The sequence below is a fragment of the Grammomys surdaster genome, unplaced genomic scaffold (assembly GCF_004785775.1).
Source record: "Grammomys surdaster isolate TR1022 unplaced genomic scaffold, NIH_TR_1.0 174, whole genome shotgun sequence".
Taxonomy (NCBI): domain Eukaryota; kingdom Metazoa; phylum Chordata; class Mammalia; order Rodentia; family Muridae; genus Grammomys; species Grammomys surdaster.
In genome coordinates, this window is record NW_021604622.1 from 7030175 (window position 1) to 7044120 (window position 13946).

Consider the following 13946-nt stretch of genomic DNA (forward strand, 5'->3'; position numbering starts at 1 on the left):
GTGTGTGTGTGTGTGTGTGTGTGTGTGTGTGTGTGTGTGTGTGTGTGAGAGAGAGAGAGACAGAGAGACAGAGAGACAGAGACAGAGAGACAGAGACAGAGAGACAGAGAGAGAGAAAGAAACAGTGTTAGAGAGAGAGAGACAGAGAGACAAAGAGAAGAGAGGAACAAGCAAGATTAAGTCTATGTAGCACAGTTAACTTCGTAGTTGATCTTTGGTCGTTGATATAAGAGTCTTTGTCTACAGCATGTCTAACCTACTTGGCAAACTCCAGGTCACTGAGAGACCATGTCTTAAGAAAAAAAAATTTAAGGAAGAAAGAACAAAGGAAAGGAAAAGTGGACAGTCTTAAGGAATGACATCAGAGGTTGTCCTCCTGTAGGTATGCAAATATACACGTAACCCCCATACACACAAATGCACATGCATACATAAAATAAAAGGAAAATTGACCCACTTTAAGGAGACCATTTGGAATAAACCTTGCTTTTTATTGGGCCCTTTACCCTTGCTGTTAGAAATAGAATCCAATGTGTTTTGTCAGGACAAGTTTACATATCAGCTACCCGCAGGAGCACTACGCAGGAGGGCAGACATCTCAAGAGGAAGAAGTAACTCAAAGGAGAGCATCCAAAGCCTGTGGTTCATCCACATGCTTCTCTCACCATAGATACTTGAGGAAACAAAAACAAAAATAAAAAGCAATCGCCACAAGCTATCACAGCACACTTTGCTGAGTCACTGGGTTGAGATAATTTTTAATGGCATGTTTATTTCCAGAAGACTGTTCAATTTTTAATAGGACCATTCCTATTTTGAGTCTAAGTTGGAGAGTTTTGCTTACCAATACATTCAAAGCTTTGGCTCTGTCAAAACACAGAGTGCTGTCAGAGACACAGAAAGCCTGACAAAGAGCACACAACTTAAGTGAACTCTGATGCCCATCATAGACAGACAGACACACACACACACACACACACACACACACACACACACACACACGCACACACATGCGAAGGAAGTACGGACTGAAGATATTACAAAGGAGTTTGAAACTTGAGATCAAAGCACAGGGCTCGTCCTAGTACCCCCAGGGAGATGCTGTGTGACTTGGGCTCATCACTAAATATTTCTAATCTTCAGTTCTCCCACCTGGGAAATAAAATGAAAATGGAAGTCTTCATCTCATTGTTAGTCATTGTCGAGAGGCAACAGTGAGATCATGTCTGGGAAAGCACTAAAATTATCAACTGATGTTCTGGCTGAAGAAGGATGTGCTCCCCCTGGAATCATCCCAGAGCTCTTAAAATGCTAAGGTACCTAAAAACTGAAATCACCCTTCATGTTTCTTGGAGAACCTGAAAACCAAAGCCAGCCTTCTTCTTGGTCCTCGGAGACTTGAGTTTTCTGCAAGTAACTCAGAAAATTAGCTCTTACACTGAAAATGAAATCTAATTTTAAGAAATACCAGAATTCCGTAGGACATTGCTGACCAGGGGTGTTTCCTCTTTCAAAATCACTATAATATAAACAGCATCTACTCCTGGAAATTCTTCCAGTGTCTTGGACACCAAGTCTGCAGCTTTTTCATTTTCTGAGTTCGTTGCTGTTTCACCAATTGATTCAGATGATGCCCTTCCCAATCTCCCTCCTGATGAATCTGTCTCGTCCAAATCACAGGGTGGAAGTTACTCTCCTATTCACTTCTCTCCCTTCAGGCTAGGCCTTCTGAGTTCCAGCAATTCATTAACCAGAACTACTCCAGCCTCAGAACAACATAATGGGTGATGCTTTGAAAACCAGATTCTGCCATATGGTTGGAATCATACAATCCTATCAACATTGACTTCAGAAATCATATTCTTTATGGATTTATAAGATTATAATGGTAGACACCTCTTATATAGTCAAATATCTAATAGAAGACCATTTGTAAAATAGAATTAGTCTAGGCTGCTAGGGTGGGGGTAGGAGCTACAGTCCTCATGCGTTACACTGCCCGTTTCTTCAGTAGACAGACAAGATTCCTGTGGGACACCTAAAATCACTCACAGTACTCTAGCCTTCCCTGCAGTGCTTCAGTCTCATCCACAGGGACCTGGCATTGTGGTGGCAGGTCAGCCTTTCAGCATTTCCCATGATGCCCAATCTCCCGAAGACTTGCTTTACCAGGAGAAGCTAAACTGTTGACTTAGAAAGTTTATTTCTTTATCATTTGACAACTCACTTTGTTGATTCTAAAACCTAACCAGAACACTCCCTCTTCGGCATAAGCATGTAAATCAATCATATTCCTCTGAAAACATGTTCTTACAAACTTATTTATTTATTTATTTGTCATTTTTCATAATATAAAAATGTGTGGATCTATTTGCTTGGTTCTAATTGTTCTGTTTGGGACATATTTTAGTTTGTCCCTCCTAGAACACTTTTGTGCCCAAGAACCGTAAACAGCAATTCCTATATCGACTGCAAGCATCAAGTCTCTCACTTGGAAACTTCTGCTCCATCCGTGTCATCCCTAATTGCCTTGATCCTGGGGAGATGTGTGGATCTTAATCAGCTAATCCCCCAAATCTCCATCCAGTCCGCCACTCCAGAACCACATCTCCCGTATTATGAACTTGTAAAATTGTTTGTGTTGCTTCGTGTGGTTATTTTCCTTTGCTTTGGCACATGGTGTCAGCCACACAGCTCTGTTAGAGAGACTTCCAGGTTCTTGTCATTTATAGGGCCTGGTTTGTGGCATCTGGTGAATCAATGTCTCAAGATTTGTTTGCTCTTTACTCTGCCTATCACGAAGAAGCCCTCTTCTTCATAACTCCTCTAGCTTATATTAATATAAGCTGCATGGGGAGGGTTGATTACTTTGTATTCAAACTAGGCAATAATGGATGCTCATTTACATCTGACATGACAAACTCCCTCTAACTGCATTTTTTTGAAGTCATTGGGAGATTCACTGGAAGCCAGAGAGAATAGGAGTGGTCATGAACTGGTTTGATTTACATCCTCCACTACCACCACCACCACCCACCCATTCACCCACCCACCCATGCCTGAAACAAAACCTCCTCCCAACCAGGAGCTCTATCTGCAGTTAAACGAATGACTTTTTAAGCATTAGGCTCTATGTCTGAATTTTCATTCTTCCCTAGAAATTTTCTCAGCTTTGTGGGTTTCAGCCAGATCCTCTGCTTTCCTTGAGCATATTTTCATGTGGTTTCATAATATTTATTCAACATTATTTTCCATTAGTTCTCTAATTTTAATTGTTGGTAACCATTTCAGTGTGCTGCTATTACACGGTGCAGAGCTGATTTATCCACATTAACGTCTGAGACCATGACCCACTTTTATTTGCTGCGTGGTCAGCCCCGGTATTCATGGCAGGTTTTCTGAATATTTCTGATGAAGTTGTTAAGCACATGCAATTCTGAAAACACATTCCCATTCAGTAAGACTTACACAGGATGGTAAGCCCAACATGGCAAAAGGTTTCTAAAAAATTCCATAAACATTAAGCATATTTATGCCATAGCATTAAGTTTGGTCAATTTGAAACGTACTGTATTGTAGTATAAGAGGTACTTTGTTTGCTATGTTTACTTTCCCAGGAGTAAATGCGTTTTGGTTAACCACAATGGCAAACTTAGTCAAGACATTTGTGTCAACAAATCCTACTGCTCAACAAAGTCACATTCTTAGTTTCTAGGACAGCAGACTGGATTCTAAGTAATAAGGTGTTTACAAGGCGTGCTGTAAATCTGAGTCTATAAACATGTCTAATTTTCTGTTAAACCTGCCGCTGTGCATGAAGTACAATCAGTTCTCTCTTTGGTTTTATGGTAGCCAGTATGTTGGGTTGCCAGTCATGATCACTGTTGATTCTACTATTCCCAAAGCCTCCTGCCAAGCTCTTGACCCAAGTCATGCTCCCTGGTGATGTCATAAGGCCACTAAGAATTTGCTCATTCACTGGACCTGCTGGGATGCCCCAAGAGTCACATACCTTCTCTGTTACTCATGCACTCCTTGGAGAATAACACCTTGAAAATGGCAGAGACACTCCCTTGCTCCCTTCCCTAATTTCAAAGCTATTACATTTTTAAATCTTTAATAATGAGCTTATGGATATAGTAAGATGATTATTACATTTATGGAAATCACTTTCAATGCAACTTTTTCTCTAAACTTAATAGTACTAATTTTATTGTTTGTACAAAAACACGATTTTTCTGCATTTATAAACAAAATTTATTTTTAATTCAATACACATTTACCAAACACAGTAACTGGTATTTAAAACCCTTGCCATAGTTTCTGTTGCCAAACACCTGGATTAAAAAAGGTGAAATTAGTAACAGATCAATGTTAAATATATCTATTTGGGAAAAAGTGATCAGTTTTAAGCTTTCACCTCTTACCCAAAGATTAGGCATTTATGTAACTGAAACCATGCATCATGCCTTACTTCACATATTAAGCCATTCAAAATGCTTATAGAGTATTGTTCCAGAGCATAACATGAATAACCCACTTGACAACAGTTTCAGACAGCAATACATACATTCTTTTAAAGTCTACCCACCAAATATACCAAGATAGACAACAGTAAGATCCCAAGGCACAAGCCTTGATAATTTTAGAAAAATATAGATCAAAACAGTATGTTGTATGGTCATAAAAGAAATAAATTAGAAGTCTAAAATCAACAAGAGATCTACAAAATTCCCTAGTATTTAGAACCTAAATAATAGTATTCTTAAATTCAAGACTCAAAGGGAAATTTAGGTAAAAATTTAAATGAAAATTAGAACTGTGATTACAAAATCTCACTAAAACAGCTGCTGAGAGGAGTGAATTGAATGTATTCAGTGGGATGTGTAAAAGGCCTTGAATGCTTACCTCAGCTTTTACCTAAGAACCTAGAAAAGCAGAATAAATAAATAAAGCTAAAGGAAGCAGGAGGAAGATTAGAAGAGACACAAACTAACGGGTAAACAATATATAGTACTAATCACCTAAAGCTGTTTTCTTCAAAAGACCAATAAAATTAAATTTTTTTAACTATAGTCAAATTAATCAGGAAGACAAAGGAAAAAAAAGGGTATAAATTACTCACTTGAGGCATGGAAGGTCACTGTCTCCACAGATTTCAACTGAGAAGAGAAAGGATAGCATGAATAACTTTATGTAAATCAGTTCTCCAGCACAGATGAAATAGACCAGCAATTTGGAAGCACATATGTACTACCAAAGCATTTTGACAAAATGCTAAGCAATCTGGGTATCCTCTAACTAGAAAATTCCAACCTCTAAACATATCATGGATTCATGCCAACTCTTTCAACAACATTGAGAAGAGAATGTTTCCCGAATCATTTATAATACCAGCATTGTCCTGATGCCAAACCAAAAGCTATAGCAAAATAAAACTTTAGAGTCAATATCCTTCAGGGACATCCGTACATATTAATAAGGTCTTAATAAGTCAATTTATGAGCATATATTTGGGCAACTGCTCCTTGATAAAGATGAAAAGAAAATTATTGCAGGGAGGAAAAGGTGCAGGAGGATGTGTGTGTGTGTGTGTGTGTGTGTGTGTGTGTGTGTGTGTGTGTGTGAGAGAGAGAGAGAGAGAGAGAGAGACTTTGAATTAAAACACTTTTGTAAGCAGCCAGCTAGCAATTACCCATCAGCTCTGTAAAGATTATCACTGAGGGCACAACATTAACATTTTCTTCACAGAACACTGGGGAGCCCTGTAGACTCTGGTTTGAGAGGTAATGTCATAACTGGTGCATAATTCTGAGCAAATTCTGGAGCTAAATTGTTCAAATACCTGTTGGTAATCTAGACCCAAATTTTCCTTTTGGGTTCTAGGAAGAGATGAGGCAAAATAATCTTGTGATGACTGTTACTCCTGTATTTCTCCATCCTGCTGCAGCTGGAAGGTTTCTATCTCATGCCACAGTCTTTACCCTGGCACACAAAAGACTTCTTGCAAATCAGAAGCCATTACACGTTCTTCCAGTACAGATTCTGTGTGAAATAAGAGGAACAAAGACACTACTTCTAAAAACCTATCCATTAGCCTATTCCCAAGAACCTTCTGCATCACTTATATACAATGACAAAAGAACGCCCTCTGAATGCTTAAATACATACTTTAAAGCAATAAACGAGAGCTTTGATCATTTCTGAGAGCCGAGAACATCATGGGTGCTCAGCTGGCTTTTCCCATTGCCTTTTCCATTGCATGGCCTTGGTAAGCATTGCGACCAGACAGCTCATGGCCTGGTCTAATCATCATCAACTCTATATAATCCTTGTTGTTTAAACTATCAACATCTTGAAATACTGAAAGAAAAAAAAAGACAGGTCCTTCAGCTTTGAAAAAAAATCTACTTTTAGTACAGATGAGGGACACCTTAGAATTCTGTCAGTCAGGGCCTGGAGGAGGCAGAGAGTAACAGAAAGGTCAGATGAACAGCTGTATATTTTATATTCTAATTTATGGTTCTTCCGGCAAGATCTCTTGTTTTCCAATGTCTTCTTACCCTTCTTTGTTTGCCCCCCAGACTCCTTTCAGCAGATCGTGACTGCTGATTACGCTCAAGGTGTCTGATAAAAAGTTCAAATCAATGCCTTTTCAGTCTGAACATCCTGTGAGCTCCATGAGAAGGTCTGATGAGAAGATGCACTGCTAGCTTTCAGTCTTCTAAATGTTTGTAAATGGCTCCTCTTTCTCCCACTTTTTTGCAGTGTTGTTCCCTGAGCTCGCTGAGATGCCTGCCTGTATCTTGCCTCCTGCTTGTTTTGTTTATTTGGTTGGTTGTTTCGTTTTGTTTCCCCTTTCCACTCATGCCAATGTTATCTGTCATTGGAGAATATCCAAATTGCTTTCTATTTCTATAAAAATAGTTTTTGCTTTCTCTAATTTGTGCTTCTTTTGTGTTTTTAGGTGGGAAATCAGATTCGTTGACTTAATTATAGTAAAATAAAAATTTTTCCAGATTGCATTTCGAAAGATCTTTTTGGTGGGGCTACAAGGCTGAGTTTATGATACTTGAAGCTACCTCAATGATTGACAGGTTACTACCTCTCCTTTCAGGTACTTGTTAGCAACAACTAGACATGAAAAAACTGACAGGTGACTCACAGAATCACTAACAGAGCAAAACAGAAACAGCTACCAACACTAGCTACTAAGATACATGAGTCCAACGAGGTAAGGGGAGTGCAGTAATCAATGTTACTCCCCTGTAATTTGGCTAGAGACAGTTCTGGTTATGTGCATGCCTGCTTTATAATACCTTTCAAAAGTTTAAGGAGAGATATCTCATACACTCCCTGTAGATCTTAGAAAAGAAACTTCTTCCTTCCTGGGCATACTCCCAAGACTTTGTAGGTCTGCTCAATTCACCCTAGTGTAACTTCAAGCCAAAAGTACTGTAAAATACAGAGTTCCTCAAGGGAACCAACTACCTTATTGGCAGACTGCAGATCAAAGCAGGGCTTCACATTATATGTGAGATACATTGTCATACGTGTCTAAATAAATAGAAACATATTTAGTAGAGACTGATCAGCTACTTACCACACCTGTTTACTTTACTTTCCTTGAGCATACGGATAAATGGCATTTCACAAACTTTTAGATTTGAGATTTAATACTCAGTCCCTACTCAGAATGAACAGAGGTTTAAAAAAAAAAAACATGTTAGGGATGTGATTTTATGTATTTATTTTCTCTTCTCTTCATCAGTTAGCTAGATTGCACCCAAGGAACCTGTTGAAATCACACTTTGAAGGTCACGTGGCCACAGTGTAGGGGGAACATATACAAGAAATAACTCTGCATTGGATTAAGCACTGAGGTTTATTTATTTTAACATTAGAACTATTCAGTCCTAAGGAAAATGATATTTTAACGAAGAAAAAAAGCACACATCATATTGGTGAATTTGTGGTCTTTTGGACTCAAATCACTTTGTACCCTGGGGCCTGCTTAGCAGTCTCTGGTGTTTTAACCATAAAAGGTTAATCCTCTCTCACACAGTTTCAAGGGTCCCAGGAAGAAGCTAGGGATTATATTATCCTATATAATATAGACTTATCTAGCACAAGGGAAGCATTAGTCTTAAGAATCAGACCCCACACACATAATAACTCTAAGTTAGATGTAGTAGCATATTATATAATTTCAGTACTTAGGGAGCTGAGGTAGGAGGAGTCTTATGCATTCAAAGCTAGTCTGGGCCGCATAATAAATACATTAAGGTAGACATAATAATTTCTTGCCTCAAAATAAACACTAAATATAATACTTTGAGTATAATACTGATGATATTTTAATATATGCCAGGTACTAGTCAAAATACTACAGCAACATTATTTCATTTAGCATGAAAGAAAACTATAATCTCACTCAATCCTTCCTAGAAATGTCTACACACAAAAACTACAGGCACAACTCTTAACTGATTATAAATCCAATGAAATTGACAATTAAGGTTAACCATTACAATCGTTTCAAATGTCATATCAAAGGTGAAATGCTTAAGTGTAAATTCACAAAATATAAATACATCTATATAAGGAAAATTGTAATCATAAAATGAAATAAGTAAAAGTATTGAGAAATACTGCATGTTCACTGATAAGAATAATCAATATGCTTATTATATATAGTCTACAAATTTAATACACGGGTTTAATATCATCTCAATCAGCTTATTTGAAAGTTCACATGATGAGGCAGAAGATGCAGAGCAGCCAATACAACGTTGAAGAAGAACAAAGGTGAAGGCTCTACATTCCCTGACTTCAAGACTCTCTAGCCCAGAGAGCTGCAGTACTCAAGACAGTAGAGTGTGGGAATGGAAACAAAGAGTTAATGGAACAGGATATAAGCTCCTGAAACTAACTTGTGTGAATACAGCCTACTGAACTATGACAAATGTATTGGAACAAAGTCTCTTTATCATGGAAAAGAGTTAAACATTACTAATGCCAAGGTGAGAATACCGATAAATACAAAACAGCGAACTAGAAAACTTCCAGAAAACAACATAGAAGAAAAACCCACACAAACCTTGCATTTGGTGGCGACATTTTGTTCATAGTCACTAAACATGTAGAAGGAATAAGTGGTAAGCTAAACTTCTGAAAGGTAACCACTACCACTTTCAAAGGAAATGTCAAAAGTAAAAATGTTAAATACTAAAAGAAAATATTGATAGATAACATCTGAGAAAAAAATTGATTTTTTAAAAAGAAAGAGGAAATGTGAAGATCAATCAAAAACATAAAGAACTAGATTTTAAAATACTATGAGAACTGAAGAGCCTGCCAACGATGTACAGACATGATGAAAACACAGGAGACACTCAACATCTACTACTTGACATTGCAAACTGAAATAAGAATGAGTTATCAATACATGCCTGATAGAATGGCTAACATCCAGAACCCAGAATGCAATTGCTACAGAAAACATGGAGCAACAGAAATTCTCCTTCACTGATGATGGGAGACCAGAGCGATTCAGCTACAAAACTAAGCACACACTTGCTTAATGGCCTATCTCCTTACTGGTTACCCAAGTGAGTTGAAAAACTTACATCTAAGTAACAACCTGCTCACCAATGATTAGTGATATAACTGCCAAACCTCAGACGTAAACTGCCTTTCAATAAATGAATGTGAATGAACTGTGAGACCTGCAGACAAAAAGGAATATATTATTAAGCTAAAAGAAATGAGCTAGGGAAACAAGAAGAAAACTTCAGTGCACATCAATTACTGAATGAAGGGAGTGGATATGAAAAAGCTAGATACTGTAGTAGCCTATCATGATGTTTGGGAAAATATGAACTGCTGGAGCCAGTAAAAATATCTAAAGCTGGCTGGGACTGAGGTTAGAAAGAGTGGAATCGGTAGAGCAGAGAGGACTTTAAGCACTGTGAAATTACTCCATGTGATGCAAATATGGCAGACACATGACATTGAATATTTGTTAAAACCCCAGAATGCTCACCACAGTACTGTGATCCAGGGTATTGCGGTGATAGCCATGGATTAATGTAAGCCCACTGACTGGAACAAAGATGCCACCCCAACACAGGACTTTGATAGTAAGAAAGGCTGTGCTTATATGGCCAAAGGAAATTATAGGACCTTTCTATATCTATGCCTCAATTTTTCTGTAACCCTAAGTTTTCCTAAATAATAAAGTCTGTGGAATAAAAACTCACCAAGGGCAACATATAAAACATTCTATATTGAAGTCCTGCTATATGGCAGGAACTGTTGCAGATACATATGGTAAGGAGAGAAGAAGTGAGAGAAATGAAGGGGCAAGATAGAAAGCCGATGGTTTACATCCTCAGCACCTAAATTATACGTAAAAAACAAGGCACAAAAACCCCCCAACCTCACTGCACTTCAATCCCAAGATATGGGAAGATTTATTTGTGGCATATGATTTGGTATTTTGATACCCTCTAAAACATTGTTATTGGATACTTTATTTATTTACATTTGTCATCCCCTTTCCCCATTTCCCTTCCCTAGAAACCCCCTATCACATCCCTCTACTCCTTTTTGCTTTTATATAAATTTAATTACATGCAAGTATTAAGGTCAGTTCTAGCTTGAGGAACTAGCAATACAATAAATGCAAATAGTCAAGGAACAAGCAAGAAAATAAACACAAAGGGTCAAAGAACAAGCAAGGTAATAAACAAAGTTCTGTGATCCCTCTCATGATCACTGTTTCTAAGGGCTTATCAGGATGACCAAAATATCTAAGCCTACTTCCCTGTCCTAGCCCAATGTCATTTTCATGTCTGAAGCCTACCCTTGTTCTAGCCTAAGATTTAGATTTTTGTCTGAAATAACTTCTTTGTTATAGCCTAATGCCAGAATCCTGCCTGAAGCTTACTTCCTTGTTCTTGGCCAATGTCATATTCCTGTCAAGCAGCCCATTTCCTTGTCCTTGGCCCATGTCAGATTCTTGCCAAGCAGCCCCAAAAGCTCTCCGACTCACCTCCTTTTTTATTTCATAAACAAAACTGAGCCTGTCTTAAGTCATTCTGCCAAAAATGCCTTCCTTACCCATCATGGAATATGCATTATCAAAAGCAATGCAATTATGTCTTAGGTTGGTAAGGCTCTGCAGAATCTTACCCGTTCTTGGCTTGCCAGCCTGTTAATTTAATAACTCTGTCTAGGGGTCCATTTTCAGGTTCAAGCCATGTACTTTGGCTGCCAACATGTTGATGTTGTTAAAGACAAGCTTTAACATGATAGGCAGGAATAAAAGTATTCCCAGGACAAAAGGGGCTAGCATGATCAAGCTATATATGCCATTCTTGAAGCTTGACCAAAATAGAAATACTGACCTCAGGCCATGGGTAATTTTATCAGCAGTATCTGCCACATCAACACTCAGCAGAGAAGCATTCTTTAAATTCATAATCTCACTATTCAAAGTTAAAACATCCAGAGAGATGTTAGAATTATGCCAAATACACTACAAATGCCTTTAAACCTTTTCCTAATTATAGTGACTACCACTGTAAATTTTAGAACTAACATGAATCCAATGGTATTTGGCATGACACTCGAGATGGCTCCTTACTCTTAAACTCTGAACCTCCTTCCAATAATTTGATTACCCTCTAAAACATTAAGCTACAAAGAGAATTCACTGAATATTCTACCTAGTGAGCTGAAATCTCAAAAGGGTCCTGGAAGAAGACAGAAGTAAATAAAACAGAATGCTGTACATAGTACTTAGGGAAACACAGGGTTAAGGAGATGAGGGAGAGTTGTGGTCAGACAAGCACGCATGTAGGCTCTGCCCCAAATAATCCAAATTCACATTAAAAGCCAAATCAAACTAAAACAAAACAAAAATGAAAAGCTTGTACCTGCTGAGCAAAGCCGGTCTTTGCCAGATGTGTTTTTGGTCCTAAACTGAATTCCTTAAACACCGGGGCACCAATCAATGAACCAATGCATAGTTGGCAAATACTTGCTTGGGATAATGAAAGACTCAAACAGCAAAAGGAAAAGAAAGAAAAATCAGTGAAAGATAAGTGAGCCCAAGACTAGTAAAGGGAAGTAAGAAGTATCTGTAAGCCCAACAGGGGACCTTCTATGTGTGTGTGTGTGTTTTTTTTTTCAAACATTCACTACATATCCATTAAAGTATCATGAAGATTCCCACACTGTTGGATACATTGAAATGCTCCTGATATTTCTCTTGCTAAGTTATGGGTGTTTTCATAGTAGAGAGGGAGGAGAAGGAGGAATTATCCCCAATTCCCAGTCCACACAGAAAGCGTTCTGACTACAACATATCCCATCTTACCAATATCCTCAAGATCCAGGACCAATCTCTGTGGCTTACTTGGAACAAGGGGGCATAGGAAGATTCTTCAGTCCTCCTGAGGGGAAAGCAAAGGAATAGAGTGTGCTATAAAGGAGGAGGTAAAAACAAGATGCAGACTGACAGGAAGTACTCCCTGTATACCTTTTCTTGTGAATCTTGGCTAAGTTTCTCCCACTCAGCTGAATCCCAGCCCCCTAGCTACAGCTTTCCTTTAACACCATTACTTTTCTCTCTCCCTCCACCTGCTTTCTCTGTGTCTCCAAGTTAATCCCACAACTCACAGAGGCATGGGGGACTGGAAGTAGGCTGTGAAGGGAGAGAGGAAGCAAACTGCTATACAATTAAGGGACATTGTTAGCGGCGATAAACACACACTCTGACACTTAGTTTCTCTACTGAGTTGGTTAGTATACACTGGGTACCTGCCTTCCCACCTTTGGTCCTCCTGAGTCATACTTCTATAACTGAAACCATGAATCCCCTCTTTCCACTCCTCTGAAAGCCTGAGAAAACATCGTTTAGAGTTACCTTTAACAGACAACTTTCCTAGGTAACAGTGGATTTAATTCTTATTCACATTCTTTTTATATATAATTTAACCCACTAATCAAGACTATCTTTTTCTTAAAGCAGTTGATAAATTATACTGTTGTGTATCTCTGTGTTTGAGTGTTGTCTGTGTGTGTCATTTTGTGTATGTCTGTGTCTGTGTGTTTATGTATTGTGTGTGTGTCTGTGTGTATATCTGTGTGTGTTTGCATGTCTCTGTGTGTGTCTGTGTCTTTATGTGTGTCTGTATGTGTGTTTGTGTTTGTCTTTTTGTGTGTCTTTGTGTGTGTATGTCTGTGTCTGTCTGTCTGTGTCTGTGTGTGTGTTTGTGTGTCTTTAAGTATGCCTTTGGGTATGTGTGTCTCTCTGTGTGTGGCTGTGTATGTCTTTGTGTCTTTGTCTATGTTTTTGTGTGTCTGTGCATATGTCTATGTGCATCTTTGTGTGTCTGTGTTGTTGTCTGTGAGTCTGTCTGTGGGTCTTTCTGTGGGTCTGTCTGTGTGTGTCTTTATGTATGTCTTTGTGCATGTCTGTGTATGTGTCTGTGTGTATCTTTTGTTTCTCTGTGTGTGTGTCTTTATGTTTGTCTTTGTGTGTGTATGTCTGTGTGTATGTTTGTGTGTCTGTGTCTCTGTGCCTGTGTGTGTTTGTGTGTGTGTATGTGTGTGTGGCTGTGTGGGTGGCTATGTGTGTGACTGTGTCGTGTGGCTGTATGTGTGTCTGAGTGTGTGTTTATATGCATCTTTGTATGTGTCTGTCTGTGTGTATCTCTGTGTGTGCCTCTGTGTGTGCCTCTGTGTGTGCCTCTTGTGTCTCTGTGTCTGTGTGTGTCTTTGTGTGTGTGTATGTGTATCTCTGTGTGTGTCTCTGGGCCTGTGTGTGTGTTTGTGTGTGTGTGGCTGTGTGGGTGGCTATGTGTGTGACTGTGTTGTGTGGCTGTATGTGTGTCTGTGTGTGTGTTTATATGCATCTTTTTATGTGTCTGGGTGTG

The 13946-nt window shown here is 38.7% G+C and overlaps 1 long non-coding RNA gene across 1 annotated transcript in view; it reads left to right on the top strand.

The window, feature by feature from the left end:
* The window catches only part of LOC114621435, a 15506-nt gene that overhangs the window by 939 nt on the left and 621 nt on the right, over window positions 1-13946 (top strand). The gene's annotated exons all lie outside the window — the stretch shown is intronic.